The sequence below is a fragment of the Pseudopipra pipra genome, chromosome 21 (genome assembly GCF_036250125.1).
Source record: "Pseudopipra pipra isolate bDixPip1 chromosome 21, bDixPip1.hap1, whole genome shotgun sequence".
NCBI lineage: Eukaryota > Metazoa > Chordata > Aves > Passeriformes > Pipridae > Pseudopipra > Pseudopipra pipra.
Genome location: NC_087569.1, coordinates 2,631,704 through 2,646,663, shown reverse-complemented (window position 1 = coordinate 2,646,663; position 14,960 = coordinate 2,631,704). Strand labels below are relative to the sequence as shown.

Here is a 14,960-nt window from a genome sequence, read left to right as displayed (position 1 = left end):
TGCTGTCCCTGGTCCCCCCAGAGCAGAGCTCAGTCCCTGCCCCTCCTCTTCCTCTCACGAGGAAGTTGTGCTTTCGGTGTGCAGAAGGGAGCTGAATCCTTGCCCTAGTTGTAAAGGAGAAAGACCAGGAGGTGCAATCTCCCCCTCTCTCCTTGGACCTGCTTTGCTGTGACCCTTGCCCTCAGCTCTGTCCCTTCCAGCATCCCAGGAGGGCTTTTCAGTTCAAAAGGACCCTCTCTGCTCTCCCACCACTGCTCTGCCATGGGACTTGGCCCCTCGGCCTCTACCCCTTGCAAAGCTGAGCTTGCACCAGGGTCCAGGCTTGGTCTCATGTGGCCCCGGTGCACATGCACATCGCCTCCAAGGAATGTGCTTTCTTGGGTGGAAACTGTGTCATCGGAGAAATATTTCATATTTTCGTTCGCTCACATTCCCCAAATGAAAAATGAATCGCGGAGTCTCATAAATAAGGGGGCCGAGTTTCTCATTTACATATTTCTGTGGTTCTTGGAGCAGGGGTGGCCTCGGCCCTGCCAACCATGTCCTAAGCCTTCCCCTCGTGCACCTTGGCTCCCGCTGGCAGCTGCCTGTGCTCCCTGGAACAGGCTGCCCCGAGAGCCGCGCTCCGACCAGCTCTGGGGTCACTCCGCCTCTGCCAAGCGTCTCGTGCAGCCGTGGGGCTGCTGGCAGGAGTGTGGCAGGAAAAGCATGGCTAGCTGGGAGTCTTGGAGAAATCTCATCCCCAAGAAGGCTTTTTGGGATTAAAAGAGGGGTTTGCATAGAGCAGGAGGGATGGGGAGGGAAAGCCCCGCGGAGTGGTCCCAGCTTGGCTCCGGTGACAGGGCGCCGGGATGAGGACACATGGTGAGAGATGGAGCACGGTTAGATATTAGGAAAAGGTTCTTCCCCCAGAGGCTGTTTGGGCACTGCCCAGGCTCCCCAGGGCAGTGGGCACAGCCCCAAGGCTGCCAGAGCTCAGGGAGGGTTTGGCTGATCCTCTGGGGCACAGGGGGTGACTCTTGGGGCTGGGCCTGTGCAGGGCTGAGGGTTGGACTCCAGGATCCTTGGGGGTCCCTCCCAGCTCAGCACATCCTGGGATTCTGTGATTGTGTGAGGTTGAAGAGAAGAGGGCAGGGAACAGCAGGAGAGGAGCAGGAGAGGGAAGGGGAGAGGGAAGAAGGAACGGGCAGGCACAGCCCGGGGCAGCAGGTGGATGAGCACAGGTGGATGTGGCTCTGCTTTCTCCCTGGAAACACGTGGCTGTCCCACTGTCCCTCCTTGGGCACAGTCAAGAGCTCTGCCCTTGCTCACCACAGCCCAGTGCACCACCCCTCTACCTACCCTCCTTACCTTGTCCCTCTCCCCTTGCTCCTGCTCCCTCTCCCTTTGGAGACTCTTCACCCTCAGGGTCGGACACACAGCCGAGCGCCTCCTCTGAGCTCCAGCACTTGGCACAGGCAGGTTGGAGAGAGGATTGGAATCTCTGGGCATCCCCTGTGGATCCCCCCAAAATATCTGTAGCAAGGTGTGTCAGGACTTCTATTTGAGGCATGTGCTTTCTTTCCAGTTCCTCCATAGAGTCTCCAAGGGGCTCCAGAGGGTGCAGGTGAGCAGGGAGCCCTTCTGGGTGCACAGACAGACCATCCCAGGGGGTGCACAGGGCCAGGAACGTTCCTGGACTGGGAGATGCCTCTCCCCTTTGGGATGTTGGTGACCTCAAGCTGTGCACACCGGCAGCCTGACCTTCTCCTGGCACACACCAGGGTTCAGACCTGGGGCTTGGCAGGTGGGGATGCACCACAGACACCAGCTTGTCCAGAGCTGTCTTCTGGAGCTCCTTCTCCCCAGGAGGTGAGTAGAGTTTCAGGTGGGCCATTTTCTCCTGGTGCTGCAGGGAAAGTCCAGCTGGTGTCACCCAAGGGTTAATGGCTATAAATCGTGCTGCTAAAGTGATTTTCTGGTTTCAATTTAACTTTGCATTTGCGTGTGGATTACACTCCAGGATGTTCATACTCACTTAATAATCCCCCCACTTAGGCACCGTGGAGATGAGCACTCGGCTGCCAGAGCCAGGGAGGAAAGGGGAACACTTAACACTTGTCTCCCTGAAAGGTGACCCTGCTTTCCCAGGCCTCAGGAAGACAGGAGAGCTGGACACATGGCTGTGAAGCTGTAGTGATGTCCAAGGCACAGACATGAGCTCAGCAGAGCTCCCGTGCTCGGGAGAGATGTGCCCCTGAGCTCTGTGCTGAGCTCTTCCAAGGGTGCACCAAGAGCAAGGGATGTGGGGTGGCCACGGTTCCCCTGTTCTCCTGCAGAGCTCCATCCCACATATCAGGACAGGATGCCCCAAGCCCTGGCAATGTCATGTGTGAGACATGGATTATTCACCCAAATCCACCGAGAGAGGATCGAGCCAACCCTGCTGAGTCCAGGGGTGGCCAACACCAACATTGCTCGTGCTGTCCACCTGGCCCAGGGACACACAGACCACAGGGCCTGGCCTTGGCTTTCACCAGCCCCTCTCTTGTCAGGCTGCAGAGTCACACATAAAAAGAGCTGGTTTTGGAGCAGGAGCAAGTGTGTTCTGCAAAGTTGTCTAAACATAACACAAGGAAACAGGAACGTGAGGGCAAGGCTGCGAGCACAGCAAAAATAACACAGGGCTCACTGCTCACAGCTCAGCATCCTTGTCTGCAGCCAGGTCCCAGGGATGCTGGGCAGCCACAGCAAGCCAGGGCTGTTCCAGAGCCAAGGACCATGCCAGGTGCCAGGCTGGACAGGGACAGAGTGTACAGTTCTCCCCAAGGCTCCTTGGCCGTGCTGGGGCTCGGGATACCACTGGAGAGTCAGAAATCCGTGTCAAAAAGGGTTGCAAGGACACCAGGACCATGTGAGGTCTGCTTGGTTCCTCATCCCTCTGCCCATCTTCCCAACAGGACTGGTGCTGTCCCTGACATTATTCCTGGAGGAGAACAAGGGGTGAGGTCCCCCCATCCAGAGCCCTCCCCAGCGTATTGGTGCTGGGGATGTTCTTCCAGACACTGCTCCTGCTCCTGATGCTACAGGAAAGGGAAGTCATAGTGCCACAGGCTTGCAGGAGACAGAACTACTGGGAGCCCCACACAGGGCAAGGAGGTTTAGCTCCACCAGAGGATGGTGTCCTGGGATTCCTGAAGTGTCCCAGGCTACAGCTCCTCTCCATTGCCCTTCTTGGCAATGGGCCCTGGACGTGTTCCGAGCCATGGACACAATCCAGTGCTCCTGGTGTCCCTGCTTGAGCAGGGGCTTGGAGATGACCTACAGAGTCCTGGCCATCCTCAACCACTCTGTGATTTGGTGTCTTTCCCTCTCTTCAGCTCCTGAACATGCTTTTCTCAGCACTTTCTCCGTCCTCCAAGCCCAGGTTCCTGGTGCACAGACCAGCAAGTTGTTCCTATCTCTCCATCCTTACATGCTTGCTCAGAGGACACAGGAGCTGTGTGGCCTGTGGTGGACCCTCACCAAGGTGGCCCTGCTGTTCAGCTGTGCTGTCACACACGTTTCCTTGGGGAGCAGCAGACACAAGGCTGGAAGGATTTTTCCCAGTTCAGATCCCTGTGCAGATGGCTGCCGGGTCCCCATTCCCAGTGACCTCCTCAGGCCACACGGTGTCACAACACTGATGATTCTCCACAACTCTGGGGTCCTGTGGGCAGCCCCGTGGGTTTGCAGGATGCTGCAGGCTCTCTTTCCTCAGCTCCACAGCTCTCCTGCTCGTCAGAAGCGCGCAGCCCCCACGGCTCCCTGCCCAGGGCTGCACTTCATCTCCTATTCAAATTTTGGGTTGATGGCAGCCTGGCTGTGCCTCGTGCCAGAAGGGACCTGATCAGATTAGGTGGTCCTCACCAGAGCAGACAGGGTCCTCACCTCCCTGTCTGAGACTCTTTCAAGAAAGCGGAAAGGAGGAAAAGGGAGTTTTTAACATGAAACATCTGGCGTGTTATTCTGCCTTGCACACGAGGATGGGAGGGAAACGTGTCCTCCAGGCAGAGGGGAGGAAAGAGGAGATCTCTGGGTATGTACAGTGAGGGGCACGAGCACAGCTGGACCAGCTGTATCAGTGTGCTCACTGCCCCATGTCCCCCTGCCCAAAGCCAGGGCTCGGGGACACGTCCTGCACCCTGTGTGTCCCAGGGAAGGCAAAGGGGGCTGGAGTGTCCACGGCCACCTAGAAGAGCCTGAAGGCATATAAAGACCCAAAACAGGGACAGACCTACTGACAGTGCCAACCAAGGTCGCCAGTTTCCTTTGGGAGATGGAAACCCAGCACCCAGAGCGGGAAGGATCCAGGAGAGTTAAGCAGGGACACGCAGGCTGTGGGAGACTGTTAGAGAACAAACCGTGCCTGGGAGAGAGCTGTAAAATACTTGGTAGTCTCTCAAGCAAGTTGGCAGGAGAGCAAGTTCAGATGGACTCAAACATCGTTTCCACCTGGTCTGAGAGCGGGCCAGGGAGTGAGGCAGCGGGGCTGAGCTGAGCTCAGAGCCCTGCAGTGACCCCGACTAATGCTCCCTTTTATCACCCGGCTTTAAACACGCGCTTTTATGATGTGCGAGAAGGGGGCATATGGTTCTCTAATTAACTCAAGAGTGCTGAGTTGTGAAGTGCTGCGAGGAAAAGCAGCTCCAGCGGGGATGGCAGAGCCGGCAGAGCAGCCCCATCCCTCTGCCAAGCAGCCCCCGTGCAGCTCGGGGGGAGATTCCCTCTCCCGCGGGCACTGCCTGCTCCCGGCACCCCAGCTCCAGAGGGGCTTGGCCAGCCATTCCCCAGGAGAACACCCTCAGACGTGCCCCCTGAAAACCTCTGCCTGGTGAAAATGATGTAGATCCAGAGGATGTTCTCACTCAGCAGCCCCCTGGGAGTGTGGCTGCTTCTTCTTCTGAAGTCTCATTTTGCTCTTTGTTCGTGTGTTTGGATGCTCTTTGCATCCCCATGACAGCAGTGGGGTGATTTTGGCCCTACAGCCTCTGCTGTCATCCATCTGCACACATGGTACTAGTGGGGACCATCCTGAACCCACCACACAACTCACCATCCTTCCACTGGATTGGGCTGGGGCTCCCCAGCCTTGGCACTCTGGGACTGGGAAACACCCTCCTTAAGCATTTCCAATGGAGCTAAAAGCCATCATCAGTTTTACCTAAAAATGTTATTTCTGTGATTTCTATCCCTGAAAACAAAACTAAATTCCTAATAATTTGCATTCAAGGCAAAAAGCCTGTTTCAGCCTGAAACGCGATGTCTGGGTTTGCTTTATTTATCCAGCCATGAAATATAACCCAGTTCCATGCTGGGATGAAAAATCCCCCTTAATTTTCCTTTGAAATGGTGAAATGTTTCATCAGTGCTCTTTTTGTCTGCAGCCTCTTCAGCGAGCAGCTCACCTGGCCCGAGGCAACGTTCTGCAGTCAAAGAATCATTAATTGAATTGAAACATTATCCATGTGCTAGTTACAAATGACGTCTTAACCGGCCCAGTTAAGCCAAAGCATCACTGTGGGCACAGGGATCTGGGTGGCAGCACAGAAGTGAACCTGGAAGCCTTCAAAACCTTCATGCCTGAGGCAAATGGGCCCTTGTTTTTGGCACATGGTTGATGCCAGGGCACTCCAGTCATGAGGAGCCAGAGCTTCAAAATACTGGCTTGCAGGAGCACGTGGCAGGAGGAATTGTCTCTGTTCAGCCCATGCTCCTGGGAATAAAGGAGAGGAGGACAGTGAAGCCTCAGGTGTTATCTCAGTGGGAATAAAGGACTTGAGGCATGGAGCTTGAAGTGAGAGGTGAAACTGGAAAGCTGGGAGGAAAATTTAGTGCTGGTTGTGCCTCTGAGCAGAGGGAGAACTTGGAGGCAATGGACTGCTTGCTGACAGTGAGGGAGTTCTGACCCAAGGCAAAGCCCCCACATTCCAGGCGCTGCTGATGGACCCTGGTGAAGGACACAACCAAAGACACCCCAAAAGCCGGAGGAGGAGCCGAAGAGCGACCGGCAGCAGGACCCGCCGGCAGCAATTCCCACTCCCATCCCTGGCACCATCCAGCCACCCAACACAGCCCGGTGCTCCCCGTCACCCCCCGATTCCTCTGCTCTGCCTGCACTCCCAGCTCCTCTCCTGTCCTCATCTGACTCCTCTTGGCCAGCCTGCCGGGAGGAAACAGCGTGCATTGGTGGAGGGCCAGGGCCTCGCTTGTGCTGGAGCTCGTGCCAGACTGTGCTGAGCGGCTGAGCCCCCCCGGGGGGCTGCCTTTCGGGGCCTGCTCCCCGGCCCAGACAGCCCTGAGGGGAACCCGAGGACGTTCAGACCTGCCAGGACCGGGCAGCGGCTCCCAGGGCCCTTCGGGAGGGGAGCCAAACCCCGACAGACGGACCAAGTCACGGCTTCCCCCGGGAAGCTGAGACCTAGAGCAGGGCTCGGTGGAGGCAGAGAAGCAAATCGGTCAAACAGCCCCAAAAGGGCAATGAGTGCTGCCCAAGGGCTGTCTGTCACCCCAAACCAGGGGTCTGCCAGTGTTTGTCCCCTCCACCTCCAGGAGAAAGCAGCAGGAAGAGGCTCTGGATTAGCCCTGACACATCCCTGGGAGGGATAGAGGGGCAACTCCTCAACGTGATCCCTCCCGGCTGTGCCAGGCATCAGTGAGGGGCTGGAGGTGTGAGGGTTTGCAGGCTGGTGGTGAACTGGCTTGGCTTCCCCTTCCCACCCCATCCCTCACAGGGAAACACAGGCTGGGGATGTGTCAGGAGGGATGTTTCCAGCCCAGGCACTGCTGGAGAAGAGCAGGACCATTGCTGGCCAGTGGCCCTGGGCAGAACCTCTCTGAGGGAAGATTTGGTTGCAGCTGCTGCTGCTCAGGGAGGAAGACTGAAGAACAGCATCAGCTCAAGAAGAGTGGCCTAGAGATGGCTGGGAAGGCATTGGATGAGTCCTGCAGGGATGTAGCTCTGGAGGATCCCCAGGAGGTGTGAGCAAGTCCTGGCTGGTGCTGGGATGGAACCAGGGACCTCCTTCCCTCCTCTGCTCTGTCACAGCTGCCATCTCTGACGTCTTTAACCCCAGCTCAGCCCTTGCAGGAACTTTTGGGCTCCCTTCCCACCATCCCCTCTGCTTGGCGTCATCAGCCCCTGCTCAGACCCTCATCCCTCTGCTGCCTCTGGTACAAGGTCTCAGCTCTCCTTGTTCCCTCAGTTCCCAGCTCTGGGAGCTGGTCCCTTCCACCCCACATGTTGTTCAACCTCTCCTCTTCACTCTCCCATCTTGGATCAGGTCTGTATCTCCTCCTTGGTAACTTCTCTGCAATGCCAGACAACCCATCCCTCTCCTGACCCTCCACAGTGCTCTCCTTTTCCAGCTTTCCCTCAAATCTGACACCTGGTTCCCCCACCCCTGGCCCCCTAAATCTCTCCTGTATCAATGACCCTCTTGCTGCAGGTCACACCACTTGACCCAAGCCCTGTCCCAGCTCTCCTTGCCTTGGCCCAGCCGCCTTCTCAGCCCACACCCTGGTCCCCTCTGCCCTCTCCTCCTGTCCCTACACCCACATTGCTGTGGAAACACCCCTAACCTGGCTGTCCCACAGCCCCACAACCTCCTCCACCACCTCCCCAGGTTCCTGACCACATTATTTCATTAGAGCCATTAAACCCCACAGTCACATTTCCAGTTGCCTGGACAGAGCCAGACCAGCTGTGGACAACCCCCTGACCAGCACCAGGTGCTTTCCCAAGGGGAAAATAATAGGAAAACCCTCCATGGGGGAAGCAAAAGTCCCTGGGCAGCCTGGGGAGGGTGGCACAGGGACCAGCCACCCTCCTGCACGTACATACCCAGCTGCAGCCCTGCTGGAAAGCACATTTTTAGGGGTTTTTTGCAGGATTTCTGTCACTTCCCAGCAAGGACGTCACAAAATACCAGATGTCAGGGTTGTGGGGCTTTTCATCACATATGTGGTGCCTCTTTGGGAGTCAGACAAGGAGGCTGGAGATGGCTGATGAACCAAATCCCCACCTTGACAAGTGTTTTGGCACAGGGAATTTATCTGGAGGCCATGGCAGAGTCAAACCCTTCCAGCCTTCGGGTCACCTCCAGGCAGGACAGGCCAGTGACCTCCAGCCTCTGTGGGGAGTTACAGTTCCCTGCAAGGGGACTTTTTGGGGAAAGAGCCTCCTCCGTGGATCCACAGCCTTGTTGCCAGCAGCAAATGCATCACTCGCCTTGCAGGTTTTTTAATCCCCATCTCCCAGAGCCCTGTGCCTGGGGGAGACTCAGATTTCACTCTGCTGAAAGGAAAACTCTAAGCCCTCCTGGATGCACAGAAAAGCTGGAGGCATAAAAAGCAGAACACGAACCATACCCAGTATGTGCTTTTTTTTTTTTTTTCCCCCCTTAATAATTCTTAATTTGAAGCTCTGCTCTTGATTTTTGGGCTGTGAGTCATGCTCAGAGTTATCAGGGCTCTGGGAGCCATCGACTGGCATTTGCAGGGTGCACTGGGAGGGGAGGGAGGCAGCCCAGCCCTGCCTGCTATATGTTTCCCCTCAACACCACAAGGATCTGGCTGCGAGATAATAGAGCTCCACCGCCTTTTCCTCAGGGCCCCTCTGTGCTACAGACACAAACTGGAGCACAGGCAGTGTCTAAAGTTCATGTTCTGGCTGAGTGTTACCAGTTACATCTCTGTGCTCAGTTGCCCACGACTTGCTTCAGCTTTCCCCTCCTGGGTTGATGTTTTCCAGCCTCACTCCCCGCACAAAGGCGATTTGAGAGTCCCTTTGAACACGCTTTGGCCGTGGCGGAGCACACAGGCAGCGAAAAGCAATATCTTCATAATAAACATACCCCCTTTTTCCTTTTTCTTTTTTTTTTTTTATTCCCCCCTTTCTTTCGAGAATACAAAACAATCCTCCAATTTTGAAGCTGCTGGGGGTCAGAGCTGACATCTGGCAGGGAATCAGTCCTGACCGAGGACGACCGCGGCGCCTTCCAGTAAACACTGTGCTTCGGCTGCTGAAAGCTCCATCCACTCAGGCACAGCATGTTTTGCAGCGATGGTACCTTTTAATCAACCCTTGGAATGCTCACAGACGGCCCCGAGAAGGATGAAAACAGCCACTTGAAAGCTCCAGGCACAGGTCGGCGGGGATGGAGGCAGGCAGAGGTTTCACACCCAAGCTGGGAGCGGGGCCGTGCGGCGGCCTGGGGTCACCTATGGGCAGCAGATGTTCAGCTGTCCTTGGGAAGGACAATGTGAATGAGATGTGTGGAGCCAGGACCACTAAATCCCTCCTTGGCCAGCACTGGATTAGAGCAGTTCAACGATACATCACTGAAGGCTTCCCAGAACTGCAAAATACCGAAGAGAATTCAATATAAATCATAGAAGGATTTAGGTTGGAAGGGAAGCCTGGAGGTCTCCATCCCAACCCCTGAGCAAGCACTCCAAAGCTGGGTCCAACTGCTCAGGGCCTTGTCCAGGCACGTTTTGAACATGTCCAAGGATGGAGATCCCGTCACTGCTGTCCCAGGGCTGCACCACTCACAGTACAATCCCAGCCTCACTTGTGCTGCACATCCAGGGGTCTTCCCAGAACTAGGAGAGCTGATTATCCACCAGGGAAGGGGAGAGGATGAGAGAGAGGCAAAGCCTGTGCGGGAGGCACATGGCTGTGACCAAGGAGAGCTGGAACAAGTGCTGTGACCTCCAGCAAGGGGGTCATCAGTTCAGCAGTGATTTGGGGGCCAAAGGGTGGGGGAACCAGGCACAAGAACTGGGGAAAAGACGGAAAAGGAGAGCACCGTGGAGGGACAGGAAAGGAATGGGTGGCCCAGTGTTACAGAGCAGTTACCAAGGAGGAGTCGTGGGTCTGGCCCTGGTTGTTCACACACAGCAGAAAAGAGAAACGGGGGTGAGCGGTCTATAGAAGGGGCTGGGGATCGTGTCTCCCCTTCTCTCCCGAGGAGATTTCAATGGAAACCATTCCCAAAGGACCTTGGCTGTGGGAGGACGATGCTGTTTCTGTTGGTCATGCCAAGGAAGAGCAGCCTGTTGCCACACTTGGCTGCAGCTCCAGCTCTGGTCCCACCAAGCAGCATCCTTGTGTTGGCAAAACCTCTTCCCATAAAAACCCCAGGCAGGGACTGCCAGGGAAAGAGGAGCTAATGGGAAGTTAAGGTTGGGCAGGGTATGACTGGGGTCACACGAGCCTTGTTAGTTCATCAAACCCAACAGGCAGATGTACAGTGGGACCTGGCAGGGAGAGGTCCCACAGTCCCCAGACAGCCCCTGCAGTGCTGGCAACACCTCTCATGTCTCCAGCACCACGTGTACCTGGGGACAGCTGAGACAATCCCACCCCTGGGACTGCTCAAGGCCAGGTTGGACAGGGCTTGGAGCAACCTGGGATAGTGGAAGGTGTCCCTGCCCATGGCAGGGGTGGAATGAGATGATCTTTAAGGTCCCTTCCTACCCAGGTCATTCTATGATTCTATGATTCTAGTCTAGGATCCTGTGCATGATGCTGAGACACATGTCCATGGTGGCTTCCAGCCTCATCCCAAGGACAGGATGGCTCCCTCAGCTGCCCCAGGCATGTGCCATATGGGTGTCCTGTGGGGCTGTGGCATGGGCTGCACAGATGGGGTTGAGTGTTCTCCCCAGGGAACGTGCTGGGGGATGCCACGGGATGCACAGGGGAGAGGGAGATGGGGACCCCACCCCCAGACCACATTTGGAGTACCCAGTGATCCTCAATGCTTTAACAGTTGCCCATCCAGCCCAGTCTCCAGCCCAACTCCATGACTCTTGGATGGTTGATGGGAGCAGGGGCTGATGTTCCCCTGCTCCAGAGACCCTGCCATGGGCAGGGCTTATCCAGGTTTCTGGCCAGAAAACACAAGAGCTGCAGCTGGAGCCACGTGCTGGGGTGTTGGCTGGTGCCCTGCCTGCTGCCCACAGCTCAGACCTGGCTGCAAATGTCAGAGCTGGCCCGGCAGAGCCATGGGGACAACTGTGGGCTGGTGACAATAGCTCTGAGTGTGGCACTGGGCGAGCCAGAAAGTTCCACTTGCTGAAAATAAGGCCGAGCAGAGACTTGCCTTGATTCCTGGGTACCACAGAGCCCTGTCCATGCCTCACAACCCACCTCCCCCTCCTGCCCCTGCCTGGGGAGGCATTTCTCTGGCCTGACTGACAGAGGTGTCCATTTCAGACAGTTTGGAGCTTTCTTTTTTGCACCATCCAGAGGGCTGACAACCTGTTGGTCAACAATTAACAAGGCAGAAAAGCATAAGGATGCTCAGCATGGGAAGAGGCAGCTTCCCTGTCCCTTGGTGAAAGATGGAACCTGCCCCACCTTCCTGGAACAAGCACCATGGCCAAACACTTGTTCAGCAGAGAGACAGGATGGACAAAAACCATGTAGCCCCACATGATGCTGGTGAGTCTGGCTGTTCTGAACCCTCGTACCAGCCTCAGCTGCCCCGGGACCGTGAGGAGGCCACGCTGTTTCCGTGGCCTGCCCCTCACACATACCTTTCCTTTGAGTGCATCCATAAAGCCCCGTCACACCCCGTTACTACGGCAACGCCGTCAACAGCTCACGGAGCAGGATTGGGGTCTGGGGGGCCGGGCAGGTGTGGGGCTCCTCGTAGCTATGGCAAAGGGGTGTTTACTTCTGTGTTTTGCACGTTGGTGTTACCCCCGGGACAGCTCGGAGTGTGTGACAGCAGCGTAAGGCTCTTTGGCATCTCCCCCAGCAGCTATGTCAGCGTTCGGGGGGCCGTGTGCGACCTGCACCTGCCACCGCGAGGGGACTGGATGCAGGAACCATCCGTCCTTCCCAGAGCTCCACAGCTCCCGGCAAATCCCGGCAGGTCCCGGATGTGGCCCCAGGTGCTCTCGCGCTGGGTTTTCTCCCCCAGACACTGCACTATGCAGCAATTCCCTTCTTTTCCCCATTGCGGGAAGAATTTCCTGCCTTGCCCCCTTCCCATCAGACAGTACCCGTATCTGTGCCTTCCCCAGCAGCTTCTCCTCGGCTCTTTGCACACTTGGGGGGACACTCCCAGCCCGTCCCCGGGGGCGGCTCGCGGAGCGCTCGGCTCTGCCCCGGCCAAATCACAAAGGGTTTGGATCCCGCTCCCGGCGCGAGTGCCAGGGGCGGGGAGATCTTGCCTCACATCTATTCTTTCTAGGTACAAATCACGCATTCAAAAGTCAGAGCCCTTTCACTGGCAAGGGATGGGAGCTGCTCGGAGCCGGCCAGCTGCCCCAGTTCTGCTTCCCAGTTCTGCTTCCCAGCGAGGCCGCTTTCCCAGCCCCGCTCTGGGCATGTTTTACAGACAGACGCACCGAGGATGCATCACCCGGACTCCCGGCCAGCCCCGTCCGGGGGTCTGTGTCCCGCGGGTCACATCACAGCCCTGAGGCTGCTGGAACCGCTGCAAAGCTGCTGGTCCCTGCATCCATCAGCTCCCGCGCCGCTCCTCTGGAGCAGAGAGCTCGTGTTTAACGACCGCGTGTGTTTTCACTCAAGCATTACATCACCCGGCAACGCCAGCCGGGGGACGGACGGACGGACGGACAGACGGGCCAGCCCGGCTGTGCTGCCCCGGACGACGCTCATCCCCTCTCCACATCCTGGGGTGCTCCATGTCCCCAGCCTGCAGCCTTTTGCAAGGATGCAGGTGAATAGAAAATCCACTCCCAATCCCACACAAGTCCATGCAAAACCCACCGGGGGGCCAGCAGCTCATCCACACCCCCACCAACACCATCCCCTGGCACGTCCCAGCGCGGGGTGTGGAGGGCAAAACGTTCCCTAATTCCCACCTCCCAGATTTCCTGCGGCCACAGCCATCAGCACTTTCCCTAAAATAAAGTGGGAGCTGAGACAAGCCAGACAGCCGGGCTCCAGAGGGACTGTCCTGAGCGTGGATTGAGCTTACACTTCTTTAGGAGGGCGGCCAGGTTTGGGCCTTCACACCTCTCACAGCCCAGGAGGAACTGGGTGGATTTGCTGATAATTTGCTGCCAGTTTCCGCAGCGGTGGAAGGAACGTTGGGAATGGGGGGATGACGGGGAGCCCCGCGGGAAGGGGGTGCAGACAGGGCATTTCCGTGCTCTCCCTCCCTTGGCAGCAGCTTGGGGCTCATGGGGAGGCAGGCACTGGGATGAGCAGCATCTCAGCTCCTGGCACTGCAGGGAAGTCGCAGTGTTGGACTTGCGGTGAGAGGGATGTTTTGCTTTCCTCGTCCTTCATCCACACAGCAGGTTGAAGGAGGGAAATCTCCCCTTCTACTCTGCCCTCGTGAGAACCCACCTGCAGAGCTGCCTCCAGCTCTGGGGTCCCCAGCATCAGAAGGATATGGAGCTGTTGGAGCAGGTCCAGAGGAGGCCACAGAGATATTCCGAGGGCTGAAGCCCCTCTGCTCTAGAGTCAGGCTGGGAGACCTGGGGGTGTTCACCTGAAGAGGAGGTTCCAGGAAGACCTCAGAACCCCTTCTAGGGCCTAGAGGGGCTCCAAGAGAGCTGGAGAGGGACTTGGGACAAGGGGTGGAGGGACAGGACAAGGGGGAATGGCTTCCCACTGCCAGAGGGCAGGGTTAGATGGGATATTGGGAAGAAATTCTCCCCTGTGAGGGTGGTGAGGCCCAGAGAAGCTGTGGCTGCCCCATCCCTGGAAGTGTCCAAGGCCAGGTTGGATGAGGCTTGGAGCAATGTGGGCTAGTGGAAGGTGTCCCTGCCCATGGCAGGAGGTGGAACGAGGTGAGCTTTAAGGTCCCTTCCAACTCAAACCATTCCATTTTTCCATGATTCATCCCCCAGTTTAACCCAGTGCCGCCCCAGCTGTCCCCCAACACCCGTGCAGAGATACCCCATGAGAAAGGGGCCGGGGTGGCCCGTGGGGACACTCAGGGCCGGGATTTGGACTCAGAGCTGACGGAGCCCAGACTCTCCAGCCCCAGGTTCGGGGGGCACCGGGGGCCGCGTGGGCATCACCAGCTCGGGCCGGGCCGGGCGCTGCGTGTCCCCAGGACACCCCTGGCCGGGAGGGCACCGCCGGGTCCCGGCAGCGCGTTTTCCTGCAAACTGCCCGGTTTTCCCGTCCTGCCGGCGGCCGGACACCCCGCGCCCGCCACCTAACGGCCACCGCCGGCGGACACCGGCACCGGGATCCGGGATCCGGCATCCGAACACTGGCACCGGCATTGGCACCCTCACCGGGATCCGGGAACCGGCACCAGGCACTGACATGGGGCACCGACACCGGGATCTGGACAGCGGCATTGGCACCAGTGCCGGGATCCGGACATTGGCACCGGAACGGGGCACGGGGCACTGACACAGGGATCCAGACACCGGCACCAGCACCGGGAATCAGACACTGGCACGAGCACCGGGATCCGAACATTGGCACCGGTACCGGGCCCCGGCCCCGGGCACTGGCCCTGGCACTGGCAGAGGGTTCAATGCACCGACATCGGTACCGAGATCCGGGCTCCGAGTACGGGACACTGGCACCCGTCACCGACACCGGGCATCGGGCCAGTCCCGTCCCTTGCACCCCACGGCTGGAATGGCAACCCCCCCGAATTCCCTCCCTGGACACCCCCATCCCTTCACCCAACCGATCCCCACCTCCATCCCATCCCCCTCCGGCCGGTGTCACCGGGATGCGGGACCCCCAGGTGCCCCCCGGGATGCGACACTCACCCGTGACCCCAAACCCCCCGTGGCACCCATGCGGGTGGGCACAGCTCCCGTGCCCTCCCCCACCGCCTGCCTTGGCAGCTCCCCCCCCTCTTCCAGCGGTTTTGGCAGAGACGGGCCGGCTTGGAGAGAGCAGCGAGGAATTAAAAGAAAAAAAAAAAAAGAAGGAAAAAAAAAAGGGGAAAAGGGAAAAAAAACCCTCCCCGAGCAGCCAA

General features: G+C 57.8%; 2 long non-coding RNA genes across 3 annotated transcripts; one reads left to right on the top strand and one right to left on the bottom strand.

The window, feature by feature from the left end:
* Positions 1-9,070: 9,070 nt before the first annotated feature.
* On the bottom strand, positions 9,071-11,604 carry LOC135425357 (uncharacterized). Of its 2 annotated transcripts, XR_010435565.1 has the most exons (3): positions 11,387-11,604; positions 11,177-11,287; positions 9,071-9,377 (listed from the first exon to the last, which is right to left on the bottom strand). It is a non-coding gene; the product is annotated as an uncharacterized LOC135425357 (long non-coding RNA). The 2 variants fall into 2 exon arrangements; XR_010435566.1 differs by lacking the exon at positions 11,177-11,287.
* Positions 11,605-11,686: 82 nt separating this feature from the next.
* On the top strand, positions 11,687-12,948 carry LOC135425374 (uncharacterized). The gene is made up of 2 exons (XR_010435575.1): positions 11,687-11,763; positions 12,228-12,948. It is a non-coding gene; the product is annotated as an uncharacterized LOC135425374 (long non-coding RNA).
* Positions 12,949-14,960: the final 2,012 nt, after the last annotated feature.